General features: G+C 44.6%; 6 non-coding genes across 6 annotated transcripts; all 6 read right to left on the bottom strand.

Annotated features, from left to right (window-relative positions):
* Positions 1–2,958: 2,958 nt before the first annotated feature.
* On the bottom strand, positions 2,959–3,030 carry TRNAG-CCC (transfer RNA glycine (anticodon CCC)). Its single transcript has one exon. It is a non-coding gene; the product is annotated as a tRNA-Gly (tRNA).
* Positions 3,031–4,556: 1,526 nt separating this feature from the next.
* On the bottom strand, positions 4,557–4,628 carry TRNAG-CCC (transfer RNA glycine (anticodon CCC)). The gene has a single exon. It is a non-coding gene; the product is annotated as a tRNA-Gly (tRNA).
* Positions 4,629–6,144: 1,516 nt separating this feature from the next.
* On the bottom strand, positions 6,145–6,216 carry TRNAR-CCU (transfer RNA arginine (anticodon CCU)). Its single transcript has one exon. It is a non-coding gene; the product is annotated as a tRNA-Arg (tRNA).
* A 1,512-nt stretch (positions 6,217–7,728) lies between these two features.
* TRNAG-CCC (transfer RNA glycine (anticodon CCC)) lies at positions 7,729–7,800 on the bottom strand. Its single transcript has one exon. It is a non-coding gene; the product is annotated as a tRNA-Gly (tRNA).
* A 1,527-nt stretch (positions 7,801–9,327) lies between these two features.
* TRNAR-CCU (transfer RNA arginine (anticodon CCU)) lies at positions 9,328–9,399 on the bottom strand. Its single transcript has one exon. It is a non-coding gene; the product is annotated as a tRNA-Arg (tRNA).
* Positions 9,400–10,911: 1,512 nt separating this feature from the next.
* On the bottom strand, positions 10,912–10,983 carry TRNAG-CCC (transfer RNA glycine (anticodon CCC)). The gene has a single exon. It is a non-coding gene; the product is annotated as a tRNA-Gly (tRNA).
* Between the last annotated feature and the right edge of the window lie 1,527 nt (positions 10,984–12,510).

The following is a 12,510-nucleotide window of genomic DNA, read 5'->3' as shown; positions in this document are numbered from 1 at the left end:
CAAATCTGTGCAGAAGAGAAGAAATGGAAAGCAGTAGTACAAATAGTGGAAATGAACATATTTAGGCAGCATTGGAAGCAAAGCAGCGAAGAGAAAGAGAGTGCCTTCCATGAAATGCCCAGGAGAATGATAAGAGCAGAACGAAAAGGCAAGAGTGACATTCAAAGCATGCCCAGAAAAACGTGTGACGGTCCCACCAGTCATTTATGCTTATAATTGGGTATCTTTACTTTCAAAGTATGGGGTTGATCCTTTGGCGATCACTCTCTTGTATTTCAGCAGAGACAGATAGTTGAGAAGTCTTTTCTCACATAGCTAGCACAAGCCTGCGCTTTTCCATGCTGGTAGCGTGGAAATGACAGATTGGTTCTCAGAAGAAAAAATAAGAAATATTATAGCAGAGGATGGTTTCGATCCATCGACCTCTGGGTTATGGGCCCAGCACGCTTCCGCTGCGCCACTCTGCTCCCTTGTAAAAGTGTTCTCTTTATGCAGAGGAGGAGCTTTCAGCGAAGTGGCGAGGGATTGGTGGGTCTCGCTCCTCATTTGCCTAAGCATGCTGCAATGTATGCTGGGTGCAGAAAATCTTCATCTTCTCGTCTCACAGTCAGTCATAACTGAAAGTGCAGACCCTCTTGGGAACTAGAAGTTTCAGGCCTTTACCAAGATAGCAGCTCTCTAACCCTCTCCTCTCTCTTTGATCCTAGCGCTAGCATGCTCAGGATTTGATTTTAACTAGGAGCCAGAGATCTACCCGGTGAGGGCTTGCCCGGTGTGAGGCTTTTGAGCGTTTGGGAGCGTTCGGGACGTGAGGACATTGGACAGGAAATGTTGCCATCTTGAAATATCCAACCTTCCTGCTGTCGTGAGAGGCTCTTTCCATGGACATCTGCCTCTTGGAGTCCTCTCAACTTGCTCTCTGATATAACATTTTGTGAGCTGCAGTTACATCCGATGGCTACAAGGTGGCGCTGCATTCAGGTGAGAGAACAAGTGTGCAGAAAATCGTTGGGGACTTTTGCCAGATTCATCGGTGGATCTTGCCTACTTTTATTCACATGCTAGATATTGCCTAGAAATGCTTTTTAATATAGAGATGCTAGAGTTAGAATGTCTGGTCGGGGTTCAGCCCTTTCATTGTCTACCGCCCGCAACATATTGATTACCAGCACATGTGAGTGGTGACTCTGCTTTTTGGAAAATAGCATCTAATAGGACAATGAATGTAGCAGATGGGGCGATCAAGATGCCTGCCTAAGTATTTCATTTTTTTTTTAATTTAACGTCTGATTAATCTGTTCATGATATTTCCGTTTTGTGACATGTTGCATTAAAACAAATCCTGCTTGGAGAACATATAAAAATTTGCACTGCATTGGCCGGGAATCGAACCCGGGTCATCTGCTTGGGAAGCAGCTATGCTCACCACTATACCACCAACGCCCTATGATGTGGGTGCTCTCGGTTCTAAAGATTACAACCCCGAGTTCAATGACTATCTTGCACCAGTTTCAATGGTGCATTTGGTTTAGATACCAACATGAAAAGCAGTAGAAAGTTTCTTGTAGAGGGTAAGGAACTGGGGATTGAAACCAAGGCCAAATCTGTGCAGAAGAGTAGAAATGGAAAGCAGTAGTACAAATAGTGGAAATGAACATATTTAGGCAGCATTGGAAGCAAAGCAGCGAAGAGAAAGAGAGTGCCTTCCATGAAATGCCCAGGAGAATGATAAGAGCAGAACGAAAAGGCAAGAATGACATTCAAAGCATGCCCAGAAAAACGTGTGACGGTCCCACCAGTCATTTATGCTTATAATTGGGTATCTTTACTTTCAAAGTATGGGGTTGATCCTTTGGCGATCACTCTCTTGTATTTCAGCAGAGACAGATAGTTGAGAAGTCTTTTCTCACATAGCTAGCACAAGCCTGCGCTTTTCCTTGCTGGTAGCGTGGAAATGACAGATTGGTCCTCAGAAGAAAAAACAAGAAATATTATAGCAGAGGATGGTTTCGATCCATCGACTTCTGGGTTATGGGCCCAGCACGCTTCCGCTGCGCCACTCTGCTCCCTTGTAAAAGTGTTCTCTTTATGCAGAGGAGGAGCTTTCAGCGAAGTGGCGAGGGATTGGTGGGTCTCGCTCCTCATTTGCCTAAGCATGCTGCAATGTATGCTGGGTGCAGAAAATCTTCATCTTCTCGTCTCACAGTCAGTCATAACTGAAAGTGCAGACCCTCTTGGGAACTAGCAGTTTCAGGCCTTTACCAAGATAGCAGCTCTCTAACCCTCTCCTCTCTCTTTGATCCTAGCGCTAGCATGCTCAGGATTTGATTTTAACTGGGAGCCAGAGATCTACCCGGTGAGGGCGAGACTTTTGAGCGTTTGGGAGCGTTCGGGACGTGAGGATGTTGGACAGGAAATGTTGCCATCTTGAAATATCCAACCTTCCTGCTGTCATGAGAGGCTCTTTCCATGGACATCTGCCTCTTGGAGTCCTCTCAACTTGCTCTCTGATATAACATTTTGTGAGCTGCAGTTACATCCGATGGCTACAAGGTGGCGCTGCATTCAGGTGAGAGAACAAGTGTGCACAAAATCGTTGGGGACTTTTGCCAGATTCATCGGTGGATCTTGCCTACTTTTATTCACATGCTAGATATTGCCTAGAAATGCTTTTTAATATAGAGATGCTACAGTTAGAATGTCTAGTCGGGGTTCAGCCCTTTCATTGTCTACCGCCCGCAACATATTTATTACCAGCACATGTGAGTGGTGACTCTGCTTTTTGGAAAATAGCATCTAATAGGACAATGAATGTAGCAGATGGGGCGATCGAGATGCCTGCCTAAGTATTTCATTTTTTTTTAATTTAACTTCTGATTAATCTGTTCATGATATTTCCGTTTTGTGACATGTTGCATTAAAACAAATCCTGCTTGGAGAACATATAAAAATTTGCACTGCATTGGCCGGGAATCGAACCCGGGTCAACTGCTTGGGAAGCAGCTATGCTCACCACTATACCACCAACGCCCTATGATGTGGTTGCTCTCGGTTCTAAAGATTACAACCCCGAGTTCAATGACTATCTTGCACCAGTTTCAATGGTGCATTTGGTTTAGATACCAACATGAAAAGCAGTAGAAAGTTTCTTGTAGAGGGTAAGGAACTGGGGATTGAAACCAAGGCCAAATCTGTGCAGAAGAGAAGAAATGGAAAGCAGTAGTACAAATAGTGGAAATGAACATATTTAGGCAGCATTGGAAGCAAAGCAGCGAAGAGAAAGAGAGTGCCTTCCATGAAATGCCCAGGAGAATGATAAGAGCAGAACGAAAAGGCAAGAATGACATTCAAAGCATGCCCAGAAAAACGTGTGACGGTCCCACCAGTCATTTATGCTTATAATTGGGTATCTTTACTTTCAAAGTATGGGGTTGATCCTTTGGCGATCACTCTGTTGTGTTTCAGCAGAGACAGATAGTTGAGAAGTCTTTTCTCACATAGCTAGCACAAGCCTGCGCTTTTCCTTGCTTGTAGCGTGGAAATGACAGATTGGTTCTCAGAAGAAAAAACAAGAAATATTATAGCAGAGGATGGTTTCGATCCATCGACCTCTGGGTTATGGGCCCAGCATGCTTCCGCTGCGCCACTCTGCTCCCTTGTAAAAGTGTTCTCTTTATGCAGAGGAGGAGCTTTCAGCGAAGTGGCGAGGGATTGGTGGGTCTCGCTCCTCATTTGCCTAAGCATGCTGCAATGTATGCTGGGTGCAGAAAATCTTCATCTTCTCGTCTCACAGTCAGTCATAACTGAAAGTGCAGACCCTCTTGGGAACTAGCAGTTTCAGGCCTTTACCAAGATAGCAGCTCTCTAACCCTCTCCTCTCTCTTTGATCCTAGCGCTAGCATGCTCAGGATTTGATTTTAACTGGGAGCCAGAGATCTACCCGGTGAGGGCTTGCCTGGTGTGAGGCATTTGAGCATTTGGGAGCGTTCGGGACGTGAGGACGTTGGACAGGAAATGTTGCCATCTTGAAATATCCAACCTTCCTGCTGTCGTGAGAGGCTCTTTCCATGGACATCTGCCTCTTGGAGTCCTCTCAACTTGCTCTCTGATATAACATTTTGTGAGCTGCAGTTACATCCGATGGCTACAAGGTGGTGCTGCATTCAGGTGAGAGAACAAGTGTGCACAAAATCGTTGGGGACTTTTGCCAGATTCATCGGTGGATCTTGCCTACTTTTATTCACATGCTAGATATTGCCTAGAAATGCTTTTTAATATAGAGATGCTACAGTTACAATGTCTAGTCGGGGTTCAGCCCTTTCATTGTCTACCGCCCGTAACATATTTATTACCAGCACATGTGAGTGGTGACTCTGCTTTTTGGAAAATAGCATCTAATAGGACAATGAATGTAGCAGATGGGGCGATCGAGATGCCTGCCTAAGTATTTCTTTTTTTTTTAATTTAACGTCTGATTAATCTGTTCATGATATTTCCGTTTTGTGACATGTTGCATTAAAACAAATCCTGCTTGGAGAACATATAAAAATTTGCACTGCATTGGCCGGGAATCGAACCCGGGTCAACTGCTTGGGAAGCAGCTATGCTCACCACTATACCACCAACGCCCTATGATGTGGTTGCTCTCGGTTCTAAAGATTACAACCCCGAGTTCAATGACTATCTTGCACCAGTTTCAATGGTGCATTTGGTTTAGATACCAACATGAAAAGCGGTAGAAAGTTTCTTGTAGAGGGTAAGGAACTGGGGATTGAAACCAAGGCCAAATCTGTGCAGAAGAGAAGAAATGGAAAGCAGTAGTACAAATAGTGGAAATGAACATATTTAGGCATCATTGGAAGCAAAGCAGCGAAGAGAAAGAGAGTGCCTTCCATGAAATGCCCAGGAGAATGATAAGAGCAGAACGAAAAGGCAAGAATGACATTCAAAGCATGCCCAGAAAAACGTGTGACGGTCCCACCAGTCATTTATGCTTATAATTGGGTATCTTTACTTTCAAAGTATGGGGTTGATCCTTTGGCGATCACTCTCTTGTATTTCAGCAGAGACAGATAGTTGAGAAGTCTTTTCTCACATAGCTAGCACAAGCCTGCGCTTTTCCTTGCTGGTAGCGTGGAAATGACAGATTGGTTCTCAGAAGAAAAAACAAGAAATATTATAGCAGAGGATGGTTTCGATCCATCGACCTCTGGGTTATGGGCCCAGCACGCTTCCGCTGCGCCACTCTGCTCCCTTGTAAAAGTGTTCTCTTTATGCAGAGGAGGAGCTTTCAACGAAGTGGCGAGGGATTGGTGGGTCTCGCTCCTCATTTGCCTAAGCATGCTGCAATGTATGCTGGGTGCAGAAAATCTTCATCTTCTCGTCTCACAGTCAGTCATAACTGAAAGTGCAGACCCTCTTGGGAACTAGCAGTTTCAGGCCTTTACCAAGATAGCAGCTCTCTAACCCTCGCCTCTCTCTTTGATCCTAGCGCTAGCATGCTCAGGATTTGATTTTAACTGGGAGCCAGAGATCTACCCGGTGAGGACGAGGCTTTTGAGCGTTTGGGAGCGTTCGGGACGTGAGGACGTTGGACAGGAAATGTTGCCATCTTGAAATATCCAACCTTCCTGCTGTCATGAGAGGCTCTTTCCATGGACATCTGCCTCTTGGAGTCCTCTCAACTTGCTCTCTGATATAACATTTTGTGAGCTGCAGTTACATCCGATGGCTACAAGGTGGCGCTGCATTCAGGTGAGAGAACAAGTGTGCACAAAATCGTTGGGGACTTTTGCCAGATTCATCGGTGGATCTTGCCTACTTTTATTCACATGCTAGATATTGCCTAGAAATGCTTTTTAATATAGAGATGCTACAGTTAGAATGTCTAGTCGGGGTTCAGCCCTTTCATTGTCTACCGCCCGCAACATATTTATTACCAGCACATGTGAGTGGTGACTCTGCTTTTTGGAAAATAGCATCTAATAGGACAATGAATGTAGCAGATGGGGCGATCGAGATGCCTGCCTAAGTATTTCATTTTTTTTTTAATTTAACGTCTGATTAATCTGTTCATGATATTTCCGTTTTGTGACATGTTGCATTAAAACAAATCCTGCTTGGAGAACATATAAAAATTTGCACTGCATTGGCCGGGAATCGAACCCGGGTCAACTGCTTAGGAAGCAGCTATGCTCACCACTATACCACCAACGCCCCATGATGTGGTTGCTCTCGGTTCTAAAGATTACAACCCCGAGTTCAATGACTATCTTGCACCAGTTTCAATGGTGCATTTGGTTTAGATACCAACATGAAAAGCAGTAGAAAGTTTCTTGTAGAGGGTAAGGAACTGGGGATTGAAACCAAGGCCAAATCTGTGCAGAAGAGAAGAAATGGAAAGCAGTAGTACAAATAGTGGAAATGAACATATTTAGGCAGCATTGGAAGCAAAGCAGCGAAGAGAAAGAGAGTGCCTTCCATGAAATGCCCAGGAGAATGATAAGAGCAGAACGAAAAGGCAAGAATGACATTCAAAGCATGCCCAGAAAAACGTGTGACGGTCCCACCAGTCATTTATGCTTATAATTGGGTATCTTTACTTTCAAAGTATGGGGTTGATCCTTTGGCGATCACTCTCTTGTATTTCAGCAGAGACAGATAGTTGAGAAGTCTTTTCTCACATAGCTAGCACAAGCCTGCGCTTTTCCTTGCTGGTAGCGTGGAAATGACAGATTGGTTCTCAGAAGAAAAAACAAGAAATATTATAGCAGAGGATGGTTTCGATCCATCGACCTCTGGGTTATGGGCCCAGCACGCTTCCGCTGCGCCACTCTGCTCCCTTGTGAAAGTGTTCTCTTTATGCAGAGGAGGAGCTTTCAGCGAAGTGGCGAGGGATTGGTGGGTCTCGCTCCTCATTTGCCTAAGCATGCTGCAATGTATGCTGGGTGCAGAAAATCTTCATCTTCTCGTCTCACAGTCAGTCATAACTGAAAGTGCAGACCCTCTTGGGAACTAGCAGTTTCAGGCCTTTACCAAGATAGCAGCTCTCTAACCCTCTCCTCTCTCTTTGATCCTAGCGCTAGCATGCTCAGGATTTGATTTTAACTGGGAGCCAGAGATCTACCCGGTGTGAGGCTTTTGAGCGTTTGGGAGCGTTCGGGACGTGAGGACATTGGACAGGAAATGTTGCCATCTTGAAATATCCAACCTTCCTGCTGTCGTGAGAGGCTCTTTCCATGGACATCTGCCTCTTGGAGTCCTCTCAACTTGCTCTCTGATATAACATTTTGTGAGCTGCAGTTACATCCGATGGCTACAAGGTGGCGCTGCATTCAGGTGAGAGAACAAGTGTGCACAAAATCGTTGGGGACTTTTGCCAGATTCATCGGTGGATCTTGCCTACTTTTATTCACATGCTAGATATTGCCTAGAAATGCTTTTTAATATAGAGATGCTAGAGTTAGAATGTCTGGTCGGGGTTCAGCCCTTTCATTGTCTACCGCCCGCAACATATTTATTACCAGCACATGTGAGTGGTGACTCTGCTTTTTGGAAAATAGCATCTAATAGGACAATGAATGTAGCAGATGGGGCGATCGAGATGCCTGCCTAAGTATTTCATTTTTTTTTTAATTTAACGTCTGATTAATCTGTTCATGATATTTCCGTTTTGTGACATGTTGCATTAAAACAAATCCTGCTTGGAGAACATATAAAAATTTGCACTGCATTGGCCGGGAATCGAACCCAGGTCAACTGCTTGGGAAGCAGCTATGCTCACCACTATACCACCAACGCCCTATGATGTGGTTGTTCTCGGTTCTAAATATTACAACCCCGAGTTCAATGACTATCTTGCACCAGTTTCAATGGTGCATTTGGTTTAGATACCAACATGAAAAGCGGTAGAAAGTTTCTTGTAGAGGGTAAGGAACTGGGGATTGAAACCAAGGCCAAATCTGTGCAGAAGAGAAGAAATGGAAAGCAGTAGTACAAATAGTGGAAATGAACATATTTAGGCAGCATTGGAAGCAAAGCAGCGAAGAGAAAGAGAGTGCCTTCCATGAAATGCCCAGGAGAATGATAAGAGTAGAACGAAAAGGCAAGAATGACATTCAAAGCATGCCCAGAAAAACGTGTGACGGTCCCACCAGTCATTTATGCTTATAATTGGGTATCTTTACTTTCAAAGTATAGGGTTGATCCTTTGGCGATCACTCTCTTGTATTTCAGCAGAGACAGATAGTTGAGAAGTCTTTTCTCACATAGCTAGCACAAGCCTGCGCTTTTCCTTGCTGGTAGCGTGGAAATGACAGATTGGTTCTCAGAAGAAAAAACAAGAAATATTATAGCAGAGGATGGTTTCGATCCATCGACCTCTGGGTTATGGGCCCAGCACGCTTCCGCTGCGCCACTCTGCTCCCTTGTAAAAGTGTTCTCTTTATGCAGAGGAGGAGCTTTCAGCGAAGTGGCGAGGGATTGGTGGGTCTCGCTCCTCATTTGCCTAAGCATGCTGCAATGTATGCTGGGTGCAGAAAATCTTCATCTTCTCGTCTCACAGTCAGTCATAACTGAAAGTGCAGACCCTCTTGGGAACTAGCAGTTTCAGGCCTTTACCAAGATAGCAGCTCTCTAACCCTCTCCTCTCTCTTTGATCCTAGCGCTAGCATGCTCAGGATTTGATTTTAACTGAGAGCCAGAGATCTACCCGGTGAGGGCTTGCCCGGTGTGAGGCTTTTGAGCGTTTGGGAGCGTTCGGGACGTGAGGACATTGGACAGGAAATGTTGCCATCTTGAAATATCCAACCTTCCTGCTGTCGTGAGAGGCTCTTTCCATGGACATCTGCCTCTTGGAGTCCTCTCAACTTGCTCTCTGATATAACATTTTGTGAGCTGCAGTTACATCCGATGGCTACAAGGTGGCGCTGCATTCAGGTGAGAGAACAAGTGTGCACAAAATCGTTGGGGACTTTTGCCAGATTCATCGGTGGATCTTGCCTACTTTTATTCACATGCTAGATATTGCCTAGAACTGCTTTTTAATATAGAGATGCTAGAGTTAGAATGTCTGGTCGGGGTTCAGCCCTTTCATTGTCTACCGCCCGCAACATATTTATTACCAGCACATGTGAGTGGTGACTCTGCTTTTTGGAAAATAGCATCTAATAGGACAATGAATGTAGCAGATGGGGCGATCGAGATGCCTGCCTAAGTATTTCATTTTTTTTTTAATTTAACGTCTGATTAATCTGTTCATGATATTTCCGTTTTGTGACATGTTGCATTAAAACAAATCCTGCTTGGAGAACATATAAAAATTTGCACTGCATTGGCCGGGAATCGAACCCGGGTCAACTGCTTAGGAAGCAGCTATGCTCACCACTATACCACCAACGCCCTATGATGTGGTTGCTCTCGGTTCTAAAGATTACAACCCCGAGTTCAATGACTATCTTGCACCAGTTTCAATGGTGCATTTGGTTTAGATACCAACATGAAAAGCAGTAGAAAGTTTCTTGTAGAGGGTAAGGAACTGGGGATTGAAACCAAGGCCAAATCTGTGCAGAAGAGAAGAAATGGAAAGCAGTAGTACAAATAGTGGAAATGAACATATTTAGGCAGCATTGGAAGCAAAGCAGCGAAGAGAAAGAGAGTGCCTTCCATGAAATGCCCAGGAGAATGATAAGAGCAGAACGAAAAGGCAAGAATGACATTCAAAGCATGCCCAGAAAAACGTGTGACGGTCCCACCAGTCATTTATGCTTATAATTGGGTATCTTTACTTTCAAAGTATGGGGTTGATCCTTTGGCGATCACTCTCTTGTATTTCAGCAGAGACAGATAGATGAGAAGTCTTTTCTCACATAGCTAGCACAAGCCTGCGCTTTTCCTTGCTGGTAGCGTGGAAATGACAGATTGGTTCTCAGAAGAAAAAACAAGAAATATTATAGCAGAGGATGGTTTCGATCCATCGACCTCTGGGTTATGGGCCCAGCACGCTTCCGCTGCGCCACTCTGCTCCCTTGTGAAAGTGTTCTCTTTATGCAGAGGAGGAGCTTTCAGCGAAGTGGCGAGGGATTGGTGGGTCTCGCTCCTCATTTGCCTAAGCATGCTGCAATGTATGCTGGGTGCAGAAAATCTTCATCTTCTCGTCTCACAGTCAGTCATAACTGAAAGTGCAGACCCTCTTGGGAACTAGCAGTTTCAGGCCTTTACCAAGATAGCAGCTCTCTAACCCTCTCCTCTCTCTTTGATCCTAGCGCTAGCATGCTCAGGATTTGATTTTAACTGGGAGCCAGAGATCTACCCGGTGTGAGGCTTTTGAGCGTTTGGGAGCGTTCGGGACGTGAGGACATTGGACAGGAAATGTTGCCATCTTGAAATATCCAACCTTCCTGCTGTCGTGAGAGGCTCTTTCCATGGACATCTGCCTCTTGGAGTCCTCTCAACTTGCTCTCTGATATAACATTTTGTGAGCTGCAGTTACATCCGATGGCTACAAGGTGGCGCTGCATTCAGGTGAGAGAACAAGTGTGCACAAAATCGTTGGGGACTTTTGCCAGATTCATCGGTGGATCTTGCCTACTTTTATTCACATGCTAGATATTGCCTAGAAATGCTTTTTAATATAGAGATGCTAGAGTTAGAATGTCTGGTCGGGGTTCAGCCCTTTCATTGTCTACCGCCCGCAACATATTTATTACCAGCACATGTGAGTGGTGACTCTGCTTTTTGGAAAATAGCATCTAATAGGACAATGAATGTAGCAGATGGGGCGATCGAGATGCCTGCCTAAGTATTTCATTTTTTTTTAAATTTAACGTCTGATTAATCTGTTCATGATATTTCCGTTTTGTGACATGTTGCATTAAAACAAATCCTGCTTGGAGAACATATAAAAATTTGCACTGCATTGGCCGGGAATCGAACCCAGGTCAACTGCTTGGGAAGCAGCTATGCTCACCACTATACCACCAACGCCCTATGATGTGGTTGTTCTCGGTTCTAAAGATTACAACCCCGAGTTCAATGACTATCTTGCACCAGTTTCAATGGTGCATTTGGTTTAGATACCAACATGAAAAGCGGTAGAAAGTTTCTTGTAGAGGGTAAGGAACTGGGGATTGAAACCAAGGCCAAATCTGTGCAGAAGAGAAGAAATGGAAAGCAGTAGTACAAATAGTGGAAATGAACATATTTAGGCAGCATTGGAAGCAAAGCAGCGAAGAGAAAGAGAGTGCCTTCCATGAAATGCCCAGGAGAATGATAAGAGTAGAACGAAAAGGCAAGAATGACATTCAAAGCATGCCCAGAAAAACGTGTGACGGTCCCACCAGTCATTTATGCTTATAATTGGGTATCTTTACTTTCAAAGTATAGGGTTGATCCTTTGGCGATCACTCTCTTGTATTTCAGCAGAGACAGATAGTTGAGAAGTCTTTTCTCACATAGCTAGCACAAGCCTGCGCTTTTCCTTGCTGGTAGCGTGGAAATGACAGATTGGTTCTCAGAAGAAAAAACAAGAAATATTATAGCAGAGGATGGTTTCGATCCATCGACCTCTGGGTTATGGGCCCAGCACGCTTCCGCTGCGCCACTCTGCTCCCTTGTAAAAGTGTTCTCTTTATGCAGAGGAGGAGCTTTCAGCGAAGTGGCGAGGGATTGGTGGGTCTCGCTCCTCATTTGCCTAAGCATGCTGCAATGTATGCTGGGTGCAGAAAATCTTCATCTTCTCGTCTCACAGTCAGTCATAACTGAAAGTGCAGACCCTCTTGGGAACTAGCAGTTTCAGGCCTTTACCAAGATAGCAGCTCTCTAACCCTCTCCTCTCTCTTTGATCCTAGCGCTAGCATGCTCAGGATTTGATTTTAACTGAGAGCCAGAGATCTACCCGGTGAGGGCTTGCCCGGTGTGAGGCTTTTGAGCGTTTGGGAGCGTTCGGGACGTGAGGACATTGGACAGGAAATGTTGCCATCTTGAAATATCCAACCTTCCTGCTGTCGTGAGAGGCTCTTTCCATGGACATCTGCCTCTTGGAGTCCCCTCAACTTGCTCTCTGATATAACATTTTGTGAGCTGCAGTTACATCCGATGGCTACAAGGTGGCGCTGCATTCAGGTGAGAGAACAAGTGTGCACAAAATCGTTGGGGACTTTTGCCAGATTCATCGGTGGATCTTGCCTACTTTTATTCACATGCTAGATATTGCCTAGAAATGCTTTTTAATATAGAGATGCTAGAGTTAGAATGTCTGGTCGGGGTTCAGCCCTTTCATTGTCTACCGCCCGCAACATATTTATTACCAGCACATGTGAGTGGTGACTCTGCTTTTTGGAAAATAGCATCTAATAGGACAATGAATGTAGCAGATGGGGCGATCGAGATGCCTGCCTAAGTATTTCATTTTTTTTTTAATTTAACGTCTGATTAATCTGTTCATGATATTTCCGTTTTGTGACATGTTGCATTAAAACAAATCCTGCTTGGAGAACATATAAAAATTTGCAC

This window comes from Triturus cristatus, chromosome 11, assembly GCF_964204655.1.
Source record: "Triturus cristatus chromosome 11, aTriCri1.1, whole genome shotgun sequence".
NCBI lineage: Eukaryota > Metazoa > Chordata > Amphibia > Caudata > Salamandridae > Triturus > Triturus cristatus.
This window is presented reverse-complemented; position numbering and strand designations above follow the sequence as displayed.